Here is a 14,719-nt window from a genome sequence, read left to right on the forward strand (position 1 = left end):
TCTCTCTTTCTCTTTCTTTATTTCGTTCTTTCCTTCTTTCTTGCTTTTCTTTCTCACTTTCTTTTCTTCCTTTCTCTTTCTTTCTTTCTTCTCTTTGCTCCTTTCTTTCTTTCCTTTCTTTCTTTCTTTCTTTCTTTCTTTTCTTTCCCTCCTTCCTTCCTTCCTTCCTTCCTTCCTTCCTTCCTTCCTTCCTTCCTTCTTTCTTTCTTTCCTTCCTTCTTTCTTTCTTTCCTTCTTTCTTTCTGTCTTTCCTTTTTCTTCCAGACGGAGTCTCGCTGTCACCCAGCCTGGAGTGCAGTGGCAAGATCTCGGCTCACTGCAAGCTCCGCCTCCCGGGTTCACGCCATTCTCCTGCCTCAGCCTCCCAAACAGCTGGGACTACAGGCGCCCGCCACCACGCCCGGCTCATGTTTTGTCGTTTTAGTGGAGACGGGGTTTCACCGTGTTAGCCAGGCTGGTCTGGATCTCCTGACGTCGTGATCCACCCGCCTCGGCCTCCCAAAGTGCTGGGACTACAGGCGTGATCCACCGCGCCCGGCCTGCTGTAGGCTTTTGTGGCTTCCCCTCTCCCTCCCTTGCCCCTACTATCGCCATGCTTCCCAACCTCCCCGGACTCTGCTCCCCCCTTGTCGCCCGCCTACACCCCCGCCGCAGCCGGGGACCTCCTCCTGGGGGTCCGCCACCAAAGCACCACCGGGCAGCAGCATCCCACCGCTTCCGCCTCGCCGCCGCCCGGCCAGGAGCCCGGCTCCAGCCCTGGAGGGCAGGAGGCCGGACCCCAAAGGCGCAGGCGCGGGTTCCCTGCCGTTCCCGGCGCCTTCCCGCTCCCGGAACGCACAGGCGATTCAATCCATTCACCGGGCGGGCGCCGCCGCAACCTTCCAAACCGGGGGAAGGGGCGGGCAGGGCCAGCGGGTGCCACAGACGCCAGCCGAGACCTCCGCTCCAGAACGCAGGGGCTGCTTTATCCGGGGGAAGGACATTGCTTCGCCAGCAACCAGGAAAACAGTCCCTGTGCACCCGGATTCCCATTGCCACCAACTTCGTGTAAACTCCAGTCCCGAGGACACGCCAGAGACCCAGGCCTCGGGCCCCGTGGGCACGCCCGGTGCCACGGCTCCCGCCAAAAGGGCGGGCGCACTCTGCAAATCAAGGGGCCCACCGCACCGCACCAAGAGCACAGGGAGGTGCCAACACAGGAAGGAGCCTACGAAACCCACCCCCAAAGCAAGCAATTAATCCAAGACAAAACCCGTCTCAGCGCTCCGTTGCTCCTCTCGCATGGACGGCCTGGCCACCCTGTTCTGGCCCAGCCCAAGCCCCCTCCACCCTATCCCGGCCTGCTCAAAAGGGCCCTGCCTACGGGAGCAGGGCGCTCCCTCTCCAAGGCTCTATCGCTCTCGCTCTCTAGCTCCCTGCCCCTCTCTCTTCTGGGTTTGCCCCTGCACCTCGCGCTATTTCTGTCGCCTTTCCTCTGTCTCTCCCTCTCTGTCTGTCTTTCTCGCTCTCTCTGTCCCTCTCTCTATCTCTGCCTCTCTGTCTCTTTCCCTCTCCACCTCCCCTGTCTCTCTCGATCGCTGTCTCTCTCCCTCCCTCGGTTTCAATCTCTCCATCTATCTCTTCCTTGCTCTCCTTCAAGCCGTTTCTGTGTGCACGTGTGTGTGTGTGCGTGTGTGTGTGTGTGTGTGTGTGTGTGTGTGTGTCTGTGTGTGAGCGCGCGCGCGTGTGTGGGTTCCCGCGCGCGAGCGCCCGGGTGTGTCTGTGTGTGGGGCTGTGGATTTGCTGCTGGTGGTGGTGGGGTGTTTCTGGGTTTCTCTCAGCCCCTCTCGCCGGGGATCAGGCTGCCGGCTCTAGTGCCAGCCCGGGGCAAAGCAGGGCCATCCCCCAACACCCCAGCCCCCACGCCCTCTTGCCCACCGGCCGGGTCTTGGTCGGGACAAGCGACCGTGGTGGGGGCGTTGTGAGAAAAAGGCCAGGCGCGGCTGGGCCGGCTGTTCGCCCTTGGCCAGCCCTGACGCCTCTGGGGGGGTGGGCCAAGAGGGGGCCTCGCAGGAGCTCCCCAGCGGCCAGGGATCCAAAAGAATACCTCCACGACAGGGCGGAGGACCCGCCGGGGTCCCAGGATCGTGGGCCCTGGGCCCTGACGCCTCGGAGCACTCCCTGTTCCGAGCGAGCCCGACGTGGTGGAAGCTCGGGAGCTCGGCAGCCGGGGGAAGGCCGCGGGCGAGCGGCTCGGGGGTCCCGATCCGAGCCCGGCCACCCCGAGCTGGCGGTGCGGGCTGGAAGCCGGCGGGCATGGCTGGGCCGGGCTCTTGGGGCAGCCAGGCGCCTCTGCCGGCGTCTACGGCCATACCACCCTGAACGCGCCCGATCTCGTCTGATCTCGGAAGCTAAGCAGGGTCGGGCCTGGTTAGTACTTGGATGGGAGACCGCCTGGGAATACCGGGTGCTGTAGGCTCTTTGGCTTGCTTTCTTCTCTTTCTTTCTTTTCTACCTTCCTTTCTTCCCTTCTCTCACTCACTCTTCTTTCCTTCTTTCTTTCCTTCTTTCTCTCTTTCTTTCCTTTCTTTCTTTCCTTCTTTCTTTCTATCGCTCCCTCTTTCTATCTCGCTCTTTCTCTCTCTTTTGCTTTCCTTCTTACTTTCATTCTTTTCTGTTTCTTCCCTTGCTATCTTTCCTTTCTTTCTTTGTCTCTCTCTCTTTCTCTTTCTTCCTTCCTTCCTTCCTTTCTTCCTTCCTCTCTATCTCTCTATCACTCTTTCTTTCTTTCCTTCCTTCTTTCTTTCTCTCTTTGTTTTCTTTCTTTCTTTCCTTCTTTCTCTCTCTCTCTCTTTCTCGCTCTTTCTCTCTTTCTTTCCTTCTTTTCTTTTCCTTCCCTTGCTATCTTTGTTTTCTTTCTTTCTCTTTTCTTTTCTTTCCTTCTTTCTTTCTTTCTCCTATCTCTCTGTCTCTTTCTTTCTCTTTCTTTATTTCATTCTTTCCTTTTCTCTTGCTTTTCTTTCTTTCTCACTTTCTTCCTTTCTCTTTCTTTCTTTCTTTCTTTGTTTCATTCTTTCTTCGGTCTTTGCCTCTTTCTTCCTTTCTTTCTTTCCTTCTTACTTTCATTCTTTTCTTTTTCTTCCCTTACTATCTTTCCCTTCTTTCTTTCTCTCTCTGTCTTTCTCTCTCTTTCTTTCTCTCTCTCTCTCTCTTTCTCTCTCACTCTTTCTTTCTTTCTTTCTTTCTTTCTTTCTTTCTTTCTTTCTTTCTTTCTTTCTTTCTTTCTTTCTTTCCTACTTGGTTTCTTTCTTTCTTTCCTTTTTCTTCCAGACGGAGTCTCACTCTGTCACCCAACCTGGAGTGCAGTGGCAAGATCTGGGCCCACTGCAAGCTCCGCCTCCCGGGTTCACGCCATTCTCCTGCCTCAGCCTCCTGAGTAGCTGGGATTACAGGCATGCACCACCACACCTGGCTAATTTTGTATTTTTAGTAGAGACGGGGCTTCTCCATGTTGGTTAGCTTGGTCTTGGTCTGGAACTCCCAACTTCAGGCGATCCACCCACTTTCCCAAAGTGCTAGGATACCCAAAGTGCTAGGATTACAGGCGTGAGTCACCAGCGCCCGGTCAGACTAGGGGTATAGTTTTAGGCTTCTGCTTGGCTTTCCTTTTCTGTGATGAATTTCACCTCACAGTCTTAGGATATGGTGAGGAGTTTTAGGCATCGATCTTCATATGGGATATTATTCTACAGTTTTCTCTTGTAAAATCTTTGTCTTGCTTTGGTATCAGGGCAATTGTAGCCTCATAGAATGAGTTAGGGAATACTCCCTCCTCTTCAAGGTTTTGGCAGGATTAACAAGGATTACTATTCGTTCTCTAAATATTTGATAGAGAAGTCAAGTCCAAGGCTTTTTTTTTTTTTTTTTTTGGCAGGAGATATTGGGTTACTGATTCAGTCTCCTTACTAGTTACTAGTCTATTCAGATTTTCACTTTCTTTGTGATTTAGTCTTGGTAGGGTTCATGTTCCTAGGAATTTATCCATTTCATCCAAGTTATCCAATATGTTGGTGTACAATTGTTCTTAGCACTCTCTTACAATCCTATTCATTTATTTCTTTGAGACAGGATCTCATCTGTCACCTAGGCTAGAGTGCAGTGGTGTGATCTAGGCTCATTACAACCTCCACCTCCCAGGTTCAAGCGATCCTCCTACCTCAGCCTCCTCAGTAGCTGGGACAACAGGCTTTTGCCATCAAGATGGGCTGAATTTTCTTCTTTCTTTCTTTCTTTCTTTCTTTCTTTCTTTAATTTATTTATTTTTTTCTTTCCTTTTTATCTTTTTTTTTTTTTTTTTTTTTTTTTTGTAAAGACCGGGTTTGACCATATCTCCCAGGCTGGTCTTGAACTCCTGAGCTAAAGTGATTCACCTGCCTGAACCTCCCGAGTAGCTGGGATTACAGGGGCCTACCACCACACCCGGCTAATGTTTTTTGTATTTTTAGTAGAGATGGTTTCACCATGTTGGCCAGGTTAGTCTTGAACTCCTAACCTCAAGTGATCTGCATGCCTCGGCCTCCCAAAGTGCTGGGATTATAGGTGTGAGCCACTTCACCCTGCCAATCGTTTTCATTTTGACTGGATCCAATAGTAATGTCCCCACTTCCATTTCTGATTTTCGTAATTTGAGTATTCTCTCTTTTTTTCTTAGTCACTCCATAAAGTTTGTCAATTTTATCTTTCAAAAAACCAACTTTCAGTTTTGTTGATTTTCTCCATTTTTGTATTTTCTGTTTTATTTATTTCTGAATTAATCTTTCTTTCTTTCCTTCCTAGGGTTTAATTTGTTCTTTTCTAGTGCCTAAATTGTAAATTTAGATTGCTAATTTGAGGTCCTTTGGGTGTTTTTTGTTTTGTTTTCTTTTGAGAGGGAGTCTCGCTCTTGTTGCCCAGGCTGGAGTGCAATGGTGCGATCTCGGCTCACTGCAACCTCTGCCTCCCAGGTTTAAGCAATTCTCTTGCTTCAGCCTCCCAAGTCGCTGGGATTACAGGCGCCTGCCACCACAACCGGCTAATTTTGTATTTTCAGCAGAGACAGGGTTTCTCCCTGTTGTTCAGGCTAGTCTCGAACTCCTGACCTCAGGTGATTGGCTCACCTCAGCCTCCCAAAGTGCTGGGATTACAGGCATTAACCGCGACGCCTGGCTTTCTTTAGGTTTTTTTCATGTAAGCATTTCACACTATAAATTTCCCTGTTAGCACTGCTTTCACTGCATCCCAAAGTTTGGCTATGCTGTGTTTTCATTTTCATTCATTTCTGAGTACAGCTGAGCCTTGAACAACATGGGTTTGAACTGCAAGGGTGCACTTATACAGGAATTGTTTTCAATAAGTACAGTAGGTCCTCTGATTTCATTAATTCTGCATCTGTAACCAAAGGCAGATTGAAAATACAGTCTTCACAGAGCGCAAACCCTGAGGATACAGCGGCCTAACTTTTTTAATGCCCAGGTTTTACAGGGCCAACTGCAAGACTTGACTCTGTGTGGATTTTGGCCTACTTACGGGGTCCTGGAACCAATCCCCTGTGGATACTGACACCCAACTGTATTTTCTGATTTCTCTTGTGGTTTCTTCTTTAACCCATTGGTTGTTTAAGCAAATATCTGAATCTCTTCAAATACCTGAGACTGGATAATTTATTAAAAAGAGACATTTATTTCTCTCAGTTCTCAAGGCTGGGGTGTCCAAGGTCAAGTCATCAGCCCATTCAGTGTCTAAGGAGGGCCCAGTCTCTCCTTCCAAGATGACACAACGTTGCTTCATCTTTCAGAGGGGAAGAACATTGTGTCCCCACACGGAGGAGACGGAGGGAATGAACCCACTCAAGTCCTTTTCTAAGGGCTCTAATTTCATCCATAAGGACTTCTACCCTCATGAGATAATCGCCTCCTAAAGAATCCACCTTTTTACCCTTTTTTTTTTTTTTTCTTTTTCTTTTTTTTGTTTGAGACAGGGTCTCATTCTATTGCCCCTACGGCAGTGCAGTAGCCTGTAGCCTGATCATGGCTCACTGCAGCCTTGACCTCCCAGGCTCAACCAGTCCTCCTGCTTCAGCCTCCTGAGTAGCTGGGACTACAGGCCTGCACCACCACGCCCACCGAATTTGGTGTTTTTTCTAGAGACAAGTTTTGCCATTTTGCCCTGGCTGGTCTTGAACTCCTGGGCTCGAACAATCTGACTGCCTTTCCCTTCCAAAGTGCTGGGATGACAGCGTTAGCCACCACCCCAGGCCAGTGCCCACCTCTTAATACTATCATATTGGCAAATAAATTTCAGCATATAAATTTTGGGGGACATTCAGACCATAGCAGTGTGTTCTTTACTTTCCAAAAAGAAAACAGGTCAGTTTATCAGTTTTCCTTGTATTATTGATTTTTAACTCGATTTTGTTGTGGTCAGAGAAGACATTTGATAATACGCTGTTCGCCCTTCGCCAGCCTCGACGACTCTGGGTGAGGGGGCAAGAGGGGCCCTCGCAGGATTCCTGAGCGGCCAGGGATCCCAAAGAATACCTGCGCGACAGGGCGGAGGACCCGACGGGGTCCCAGGATCGTGGGCCGTGGGCCCTGACGCCTCGGAGCACTCCCTGTTCCGAGCGGGCCCGACGTGGTGGAAGCTCGGGAGCTCGGCAGCCGGGAGAGGCAGCAGGCGAAGAGGCTCCGGGATCCCGATCCGAGCACGACGACCCCGGGCTGGCGGTGCGGGCTGGAAGCCGGCGGGCATGGCTGGGCCGGGCTCTTGGGGCAGCCAGGCGCCTCTGCCGGCGTCTACGGCCATACCACCCTGAACGCGCCCGATCTCGTCTGATCTCGGAAGCTAAGCAGGGTCGGGCCTGGTTAGTACTTGGATGGGAGACCGCCTGGGAATACCGGGTGCTGTAGGCTTTTGGCTTGCTTTCTTCTCTTTCTTTCTTTTCTACCTTCCTTTCTTCCCTTCTCTCACTCACTCTTCTTTCCTTCTTTCTTTCCTTCTTTCTCTCTTTCTTTCCTTTCTTTCTTTCTTTCCTTCTTTCTTTCTATCTCTCCCTCTTTCTATCTCGCTCTTTCTCTCTCTTTTGCTTTCCTTCTTACTTTCATTCTTTTCTGTTTCTTCCCTTGCTATCTTTCCTTTCTTTCTTTGTCTCTCTCTCTTTCTTTCTTTCGTTCTGCTGTCTTTCCTTCTTTCTTTCTTTCTACCTCTCTATCTTTCTTTCTATCCTTCCTCCTTTCTTTCCTTCTTTCTTTCTCTCTCCCTCTCTCTTGCTTGCTCTTTCTTTCTTTCCTTCTTTCTTTCATTCTTTTCTTTTCTTCCCTTGCTATCTTCCTTTTCTTTCTTCTCGTTCTTCCTTCTTTCTTGCTTTCCTTCTTTCTTTCTTTCTCCTCTCTCTCTGTCTCTTTCTTTCTCTCTCTTTCTCTTTCTTTATTTCGTTCTTTCCTTCTTTCTTGCTTTTCTTTCTCACTTTCTTTTCTTCCTTTCTCTTTCTTTCTTTCTTCTCTTTGCTCCTTTCTTTCTTTCCTTTCTTTCTTTCTTTCTTTCTTTCTTTCTTTCTTTCTTTCTTTCTTTCTTTCTTTCTTTCTTTCTTTCCCTCCTTCCTTCCTTCCTTCCTTCCTTCCTTCCTTCCTTCCTTCCTTCCTTCTTTCTTTCTTTCCTTCCTTCTTTCTTTCTTTCCTTCTTTCTTTCTGTCTTTCCTTTTTCTTCCAGACGGAGTCTCGCTGTCACCCAGCCTGGAGTGCAGTGGCAAGATCTCGGCTCACTGCAAGCTCCGCCTCCCGGGTTCACGCCATTCTCCTGCCTCAGCCTCCCAAACAGCTGGGACTACAGGCGCCCGCCACCACGCCCGGCTCATGTTTTGTCGTTTTAGTGGAGACGGGGTTTCACCGTGTTAGCCAGGCTGGTCTGGATCTCCTGACGTCGTGATCCACCCGCCTCGGCCTCCCAAAGTGCTGGGACTACAGGCGTGATCCACCGCGCCCGGCCTGCTGTAGGCTTTTGTGGCTTCCCCTCTCCCTCCCTTGCCCCTACTATCGCCATGCTTCCCAACCTCCCCGGACTCTGCTCCCCCCTTGTCGCCCGCCTACACCCCCGCCGCAGCCGGGGACCTCCTCCTGGGGGTCCGCCACCAAAGCACCACCGGGCAGCAGCATCCCACCGCTTCCGCCTCGCCGCCGCCCGGCCAGGAGCCCGGCTCCAGCCCTGGAGGGCAGGAGGCCGGACCCCAAAGGCGCAGGCGCGGGTTCCCTGCCGTTCCCGGCGCCTTCCCGCTCCCGGAACGCACAGGCGATTCAATCCATTCACCGGGCGGGCGCCGCCGCAACCTTCCAAACCGGGGGAAGGGGCGGGCAGGGCCAGCGGGTGCCACAGACGCCAGCCGAGACCTCCGCTCCAGAACGCAGGGGCTGCTTTATCCGGGGGAAGGACATTGCTTCGCCAGCAACCAGGAAAACAGTCCCTGTGCACCCGGATTCCCATTGCCACCAACTTCGTGTAAACTCCAGTCCCGAGGACACGCCAGAGACCCAGGCCTCGGGCCCCGTGGGCACGCCCGGTGCCACGGCTCCCGCCAAAAGGGCGGGCGCACTCTGCAAATCAAGGGGCCCACCGCACCGCACCAAGAGCACAGGGAGGTGCCAACACAGGAAGGAGCCTACGAAACCCACCCCCAAAGCAAGCAATTAATCCAAGACAAAACCCGTCTCAGCGCTCCCTTGCTCCTCTCGCATGGACGGCCTGGCCACCCTGTTCTGGCCCAGCCCAAGCCCCCTCCACCCTATCCCGGCCTGCTCAAAAGGGCCCTGCCTACGGGAGCAGGGCGCTCCCTCTCCAAGGCTCTATCGCTCTCGCTCTCTAGCTCCCTGCCCCTCTCTCTTCTGGGTTTGCCCCTGCACCTCGCGCTATTTCTGTCGCCTTTCCTCTGTCTCTCCCTCTCTGTCTGTCTTTCTCGCTCTCTCTGTCCCTCTCTCTATCTCTGCCTCTCTGTCTCTTTCCCTCTCCACCTCCCCTGTCTCTCTCGATCGCTGTCTCTCTCCCTCCCTCGGTTTCAATCTCTCCATCTATCTCTTCCTTGCTCTCCTTCAAGCCGTTTCTGTGTGCACGTGTGTGTGTGTGCGTGTGTGTGTGTGTGTGTGTGTGTGTGTGTGTGTGTCTGTGTGTGAGCGCGCGCGCGTGTGTGGGTTCCCGCGCGCGAGCGCCCGGGTGTGTCTGTGTGTGGGGCTGTGGATTTGCTGCTGGTGGTGGTGGGGTGTTTCTGGGTTTCTCTCAGCCCCTCTCGCCGGGGATCAGGCTGCCGGCTCTAGTGCCAGCCCGGGGCAAAGCAGGGCCATCCTCCAACACCCCAGCCCCCACGCCCTCTTGCCCACCGGCCGGGTCTTGGTCGGGACAAGCGACCGTGGTGGGGGCGTTGTGAGAAAAAGGCCAGGCGCGGCTGGGCCGGCTGTTCGCCCTTGGCCAGCCCTGACGCCTCTGGGGGGGGTGGGCCAAGAGGGGGCCTCGCAGGAGCTCCCCAGCGGCCAGGGATCCAAAAGAATACCTCCACGACAGGGCGGAGGACCCGCCGGGGTCCCAGGATCGTGGGCCCTGGGCCCTGACGCCTCGGAGCACTCCCTGTTCCGAGCGGGCCCGACGTGGTGGAAGCTCGGGAGCTCGGCAGCCGGGGGAAGGCCGCGGGCGAGCGGCTCGGGGGTCCCGATCCGAGCCCGGCGACCCCGGGCTGGCGGTGCGGGCTGGAAGCCGGCGGGCATGGCTGGGCCGGGCTCTTGGGGCAGCCAGGCGCCTCTGCCGGCGTCTACGGCCATACCACCCTGAACGCGCCCGATCTCGTCTGATCTCGGAAGCTAAGCAGGGTCGGGCCTGGTTAGTACTTGGATGGGAGACCGCCTGGGAATACCGGGTGCTGTAGGCTTTTTGGCTTGCTTTCTTCTCTTTCTTTCTTTTCTACCTTCCTTTCTTCCCTTCTCTCACTCACTCTTCTTTCCTTCTTTCTTTCCTTCTTTCTCTATTTCTTTCCTTTCTTTCTTTCCTTCTTTCTTTCTATCGCTCCCTCTTTCTATCTCGCTCTTTCTCTCTCTTTTGCTTTCCTTCTTACTTTCATTCTTTTCTGTTTCTTCCCTTGCTATCTTTCCTTTCTTTCTTTGTCTCTCTCTCTTTCTCTTTCTTCCTTCCTTCCTTCCTTTCTTCCTTCCTCTCTATCTCTCTATCACTCTTTCTTTCTTTCCTTCCTTCTTTCTTTCTCTCTTTGTTTTCTTTCTTTCTTTCCTTCTTTCTCTCTCTCTCTCTTTCTCGCTCTTTCTCTCTTTCTTTCCTTCTTTTCTTTTCCTTCCCTTGCTATCTTTGTTTTCTTTCTTTCTCTTTTCTTTTCTTTCCTTCTTTCTTTCTTTCTCCTATCTCTCTGTCTCTTTCTTTCTCTTTCTTTATTTCATTCTTTCCTTTTCTCTTGCTTTTCTTTCTTTCTCACTTTCTTCCTTTCTCTTTCTTTCTTTCTTTCTTTGTTTCATTCTTTCTTCGGTCTTTGCCTCTTTCTTCCTTTCTTTCTTTCCTTCTTACTTTCATTCTTTTCTTTTTCTTCCCTTACTATCTTTCCCTTCTTTCTTTCTCTCTCTGTCTTTCTCTCTCTTTCTTTCTCTCTCTCTCTCTCTTTCTCTCTCACTCTTTCTTTCTTTCTTTCTTTCTTTCTTTCTTTCTTTCTTTCTTTCTTTCTTTCTTTCTTTCTTTCTTTCTTTCTTTCTTTCCTACTTGGTTTCTTTCTTTCTTTCCTTTTTCTTCCAGACGGAGTCTCACTCTGTCACCCAACCTGGAGTGCAGTGGCAAGATCTGGGCCCACTGCAAGCTCCGCCTCCCGGGTTCACGCCATTCTCCTGCCTCAGCCTCCTGAGTAGCTGGGATTACAGGCATGCACCACCACACCTGGCTAATTTTGTATTTTTAGTAGAGACGGGGCTTCTCCATGTTGGTTAGCTTGGTCTTGGTCTGGAACTCCCAACTTCAGGCGATCCACCCACTTTCCCAAAGTGCTAGGATACCCAAAGTGCTAGGATTACAGGCGTGAGTCACCAGCGCCCGGTCAGACTAGGGGTATAGTTTTAGGCTTCTGCTTGGCTTTCCTTTTCTGTGATGAATTTCACCTCACAGTCTTAGGATATGGTGAGGAGTTTTAGGCATCGATCTTCATATGGGATATTATTCTACAGTTTTCTCTTGTAAAATCTTTGTCTTGCTTTGGTATCAGGGCAATTGTAGCCTCATAGAATGAGTTAGGGAATACTCCCTCCTCTTCAAGGTTTTGGCAGGATTAACAAGGATTACTATTCGTTCTCTAAATATTTGATAGAGAAGTCAAGTCCAAGGCTTTTTTTTTTTTTTTTTTTTGGCAGGAGATATTGGGTTACTGATTCAGTCTCCTTACTAGTTACTAGTCTATTCAGATTTTCACTTTCTTTGTGATTTAGTCTTGGTAGGGTTCATGTTCCTAGGAATTTATCCATTTCATCCAAGTTATCCAATATGTTGGTGTACAATTGTTCTTAGCACTCTCTTACAATCCTATTCATTTATTTCTTTGAGACAGGATCTCATCTGTCACCTAGGCTAGAGTGCAGTGGTGTGATCTAGGCTCATTACAACCTCCACCTCCCAGGTTCAAGCGATCCTCCTACCTCAGCCTCCTCAGTAGCTGGGACAACAGGCTTTTGCCATCAAGATGGGCTGAATTTTCTTCTTTCTTTCTTTCTTTCTTTCTTTCTTTAATTTATTTATTTTTTTCTTTCCTTTTTATCTTTTTTTTTTTTTTTTTTTTTGTAAAGACCGGGTTTGACCATATCTCCAGGCTGGTCTTGAACTCCTGAGCTAAAGTGATTCACCTGCCTGAACCTCCCGAGTAGCTGGGATTACAGGGGCCTACCACCACACCCGGCTAATGTTTTTTGTATTTTTAGTAGAGATGGTTTCACCATGTTGGCCAGGTTAGTCTTGAACTCCTAACCTCAAGTGATCTGCATGCCTCGGCCTCCCAAAGTGCTGGGATTATAGGTGTGAGCCACTTCACCCTGCCAATCGTTTTCATTTTGACTGGATCCAATAGTAATGTCCCCACTTCCATTTCTGATTTTCGTAATTTGAGTATTCTCTCTTTTTTTCTTAGTCACTCCATAAAGTTTGTCAATTTTATCTTTCAAAAAACCAACTTTCAGTTTTGTTGATTTTCTCCATTTTTGTATTTTCTGTTTTATTTATTTCTGAATTAATCTTTCTTTCTTTCCTTCCTAGGGTTTAATTTGTTCTTTTCTAGTGCCTAAATTGTAAATTTAGATTGCTAATTTGAGGTCCTTTGGGTGTTTTTTGTTTTGTTTTCTTTTGAGAGGGAGTCTCGCTCTTGTTGCCCAGGCTGGAGTGCAATGGTGCGATCTCGGCTCACTGCAACCTCTGCCTCCCAGGTTTAAGCAATTCTCTTGCTTCAGCCTCCCAAGTCGCTGGGATTACAGGCGCCTGCCACCACAACCGGCTAATTTTGTATTTTCAGCAGAGACAGGGTTTCTCCCTGTTGTTCAGGCTAGTCTCGAACTCCTGACCTCAGGTGATTGGCTCACCTCAGCCTCCCAAAGTGCTGGGATTACAGGCATTAACCGCGACGCCTGGCTTTCTTTAGGTTTTTTTCATGTAAGCATTTCACACTATAAATTTCCCTGTTAGCACTGCTTTCACTGCATCCCAAAGTTTGGCTATGCTGTGTTTTCATTTTCATTCATTTCTGAGTACAGCTGAGCCTTGAACAACATGGGTTTGAACTGCAAGGGTGCACTTATACAGGAATTGTTTTCAATAAGTACAGTAGGTCCTCTGATTTCATTAATTCTGCATCTGTAACCAAAGGCAGATTGAAAATACAGTCTTCACAGAGCGCAAACCCTGAGGATACAGCGGCCTAACTTTTTTAATGCCCAGGTTTTACAGGGCCAACTGCAAGACTTGACTCTGTGTGGATTTTGGCCTACTTACGGGGTCCTGGAACCAATCCCCTGTGGATACTGACACCCAACTGTATTTTCTGATTTCTCTTGTGGTTTCTTCTTTAACCCATTGGTTGTTTAAGCAAATATCTGAATCTCTTCAAATACCTGAGACTGGATAATTTATTAAAAAGAGACATTTATTTCTCTCAGTTCTCAAGGCTGGGGTGTCCAAGGTCAAGTCATCAGCCCATTCAGTGTCTAAGGAGGGCCCAGTCTCTCCTTCCAAGATGACACAACGTTGCTTCATCTTTCAGAGGGGAAGAACATTGTGTCCCCACACGGAGGAGACGGAGGGAATGAACCCACTCAAGTCCTTTTCTAAGGGCTCTAATTTCATCCATAAGGACTTCTACCCTCATGAGATAATCGCCTCCTAAAGAATCCACCTTTTTACCCTTTTTTTTTTTTTTTCTTTTTCTTTTTTTTGTTTGAGACAGGGTCTCATTCTATTGCCCCTACGGCAGTGCAGTAGCCTGTAGCCTGATCATGGCTCACTGCAGCCTTGACCTCCCAGGCTCAACCAGTCCTCCTGCTTCAGCCTCCTGAGTAGCTGGGACTACAGGCCTGCACCACCACGCCCACCGAATTTGGTGTTTTTTCTAGAGACAAGTTTTGCCATTTTGCCCTGGCTGGTCTTGAACTCCTGGGCTCGAACAATCTGACTGCCTTTCCCTTCCAAAGTGCTGGGATGACAGCGTTAGCCACCACCCCAGGCCAGTGCCCACCTCTTAATACTATCATATTGGCAAATAAATTTCAGCATATAAATTTTGGGGGACATTCAGACCATAGCAGTGTGTTCTTTACTTTCCAAAAAGAAAACAGGTCAGTTTATCAGTTTTCCTTGTATTATTGATTTTTAACTCGATTTTGTTGTGGTCAGAGAAGACATTTGATAATACGCTGTTCGCCCTTCGCCAGCCTCGACGACTCTGGGTGAGGGGGCAAGAGGGGCCCTCGCAGGATTCCTGAGCGGCCAGGGATCCCAAAGAATACCTGCGCGACAGGGCGGAGGACCCGACGGGGTCCCAGGATCGTGGGCCGTGGGCCCTGACGCCTCGGAGCACTCCCTGTTCCGAGCGGGCCCGACGTGGTGGAAGCTCGGGAGCTCGGCAGCCGGGAGAGGCAGCAGGCGAAGAGGCTCCGGGATCCCGATCCGAGCACGACGACCCCGGGCTGGCGGTGCGGGCTGGAAGCCGGCGGGCATGGCTGGGCCGGGCTCTTGGGGCAGCCAGGCGCCTCTGCCGGCGTCTACGGCCATACCACCCTGAACGCGCCCGATCTCGTCTGATCTCGGAAGCTAAGCAGGGTCGGGCCTGGTTAGTACTTGGATGGGAGACCGCCTGGGAATACCGGGTGCTGTAGGCTTTTTGGCTTGCTTTCTTCTCTTTCTTTCTTTTCTACCTTCCTTTCTTCCCTTCTCTCACTCACTCTTCTTTCCATCTTTCTTTCCTTCTTTCTCTCTTTCTTTCCTTTCTTTCTTTCTTTCCTTCTTTCTTTCTATCTCTCCCTCTTTCTATCTCGCTCTTTCTCTCTCTTTTGCTTTCCTTCTTACTTTCATTCTTTTCTGTTTCTTCCCTTGCTATCTTTCCTTTCTTTCTTTGTCTCTCTCTCTTTCTTTCTTTCGTTCTGCTGTCTTTCCTTCTTTCTTTCTTTCTACCTCTCTATCTTTCTTTCTATCCTTCCTCCTTTCTTTC

General features: G+C 50.1%; 4 non-coding genes across 4 annotated transcripts; all 4 read left to right on the top strand.

Annotated features, from left to right (window-relative positions):
- Positions 1-2,339: 2,339 nt before the first annotated feature.
- On the top strand, positions 2,340-2,458 carry LOC135969150 (5S ribosomal RNA). Its single transcript, XR_010584217.1, has one exon. It is a non-coding gene; the product is annotated as a 5S ribosomal RNA (ribosomal RNA).
- Positions 2,459-6,807: 4,349 nt separating this feature from the next.
- LOC135969159 (5S ribosomal RNA) lies at positions 6,808-6,926 on the top strand. Its single transcript, XR_010584229.1, has one exon. It is a non-coding gene; the product is annotated as a 5S ribosomal RNA (ribosomal RNA).
- A 2,874-nt stretch (positions 6,927-9,800) lies between these two features.
- On the top strand, positions 9,801-9,919 carry LOC135969167 (5S ribosomal RNA). Its single transcript, XR_010584241.1, has one exon. It is a non-coding gene; the product is annotated as a 5S ribosomal RNA (ribosomal RNA).
- Positions 9,920-14,271: 4,352 nt separating this feature from the next.
- Positions 14,272-14,390, top strand: LOC135969171 (5S ribosomal RNA). The gene has a single exon (XR_010584244.1). It is a non-coding gene; the product is annotated as a 5S ribosomal RNA (ribosomal RNA).
- The last annotated feature ends 329 nt before the right edge of the window (positions 14,391-14,719 follow it).

The sequence above is a fragment of the Macaca fascicularis genome, chromosome 1 (genome assembly GCF_037993035.2).
Source record: "Macaca fascicularis isolate 582-1 chromosome 1, T2T-MFA8v1.1".
Taxonomy (NCBI): Eukaryota; Metazoa; Chordata; class Mammalia; order Primates; family Cercopithecidae; genus Macaca; species Macaca fascicularis.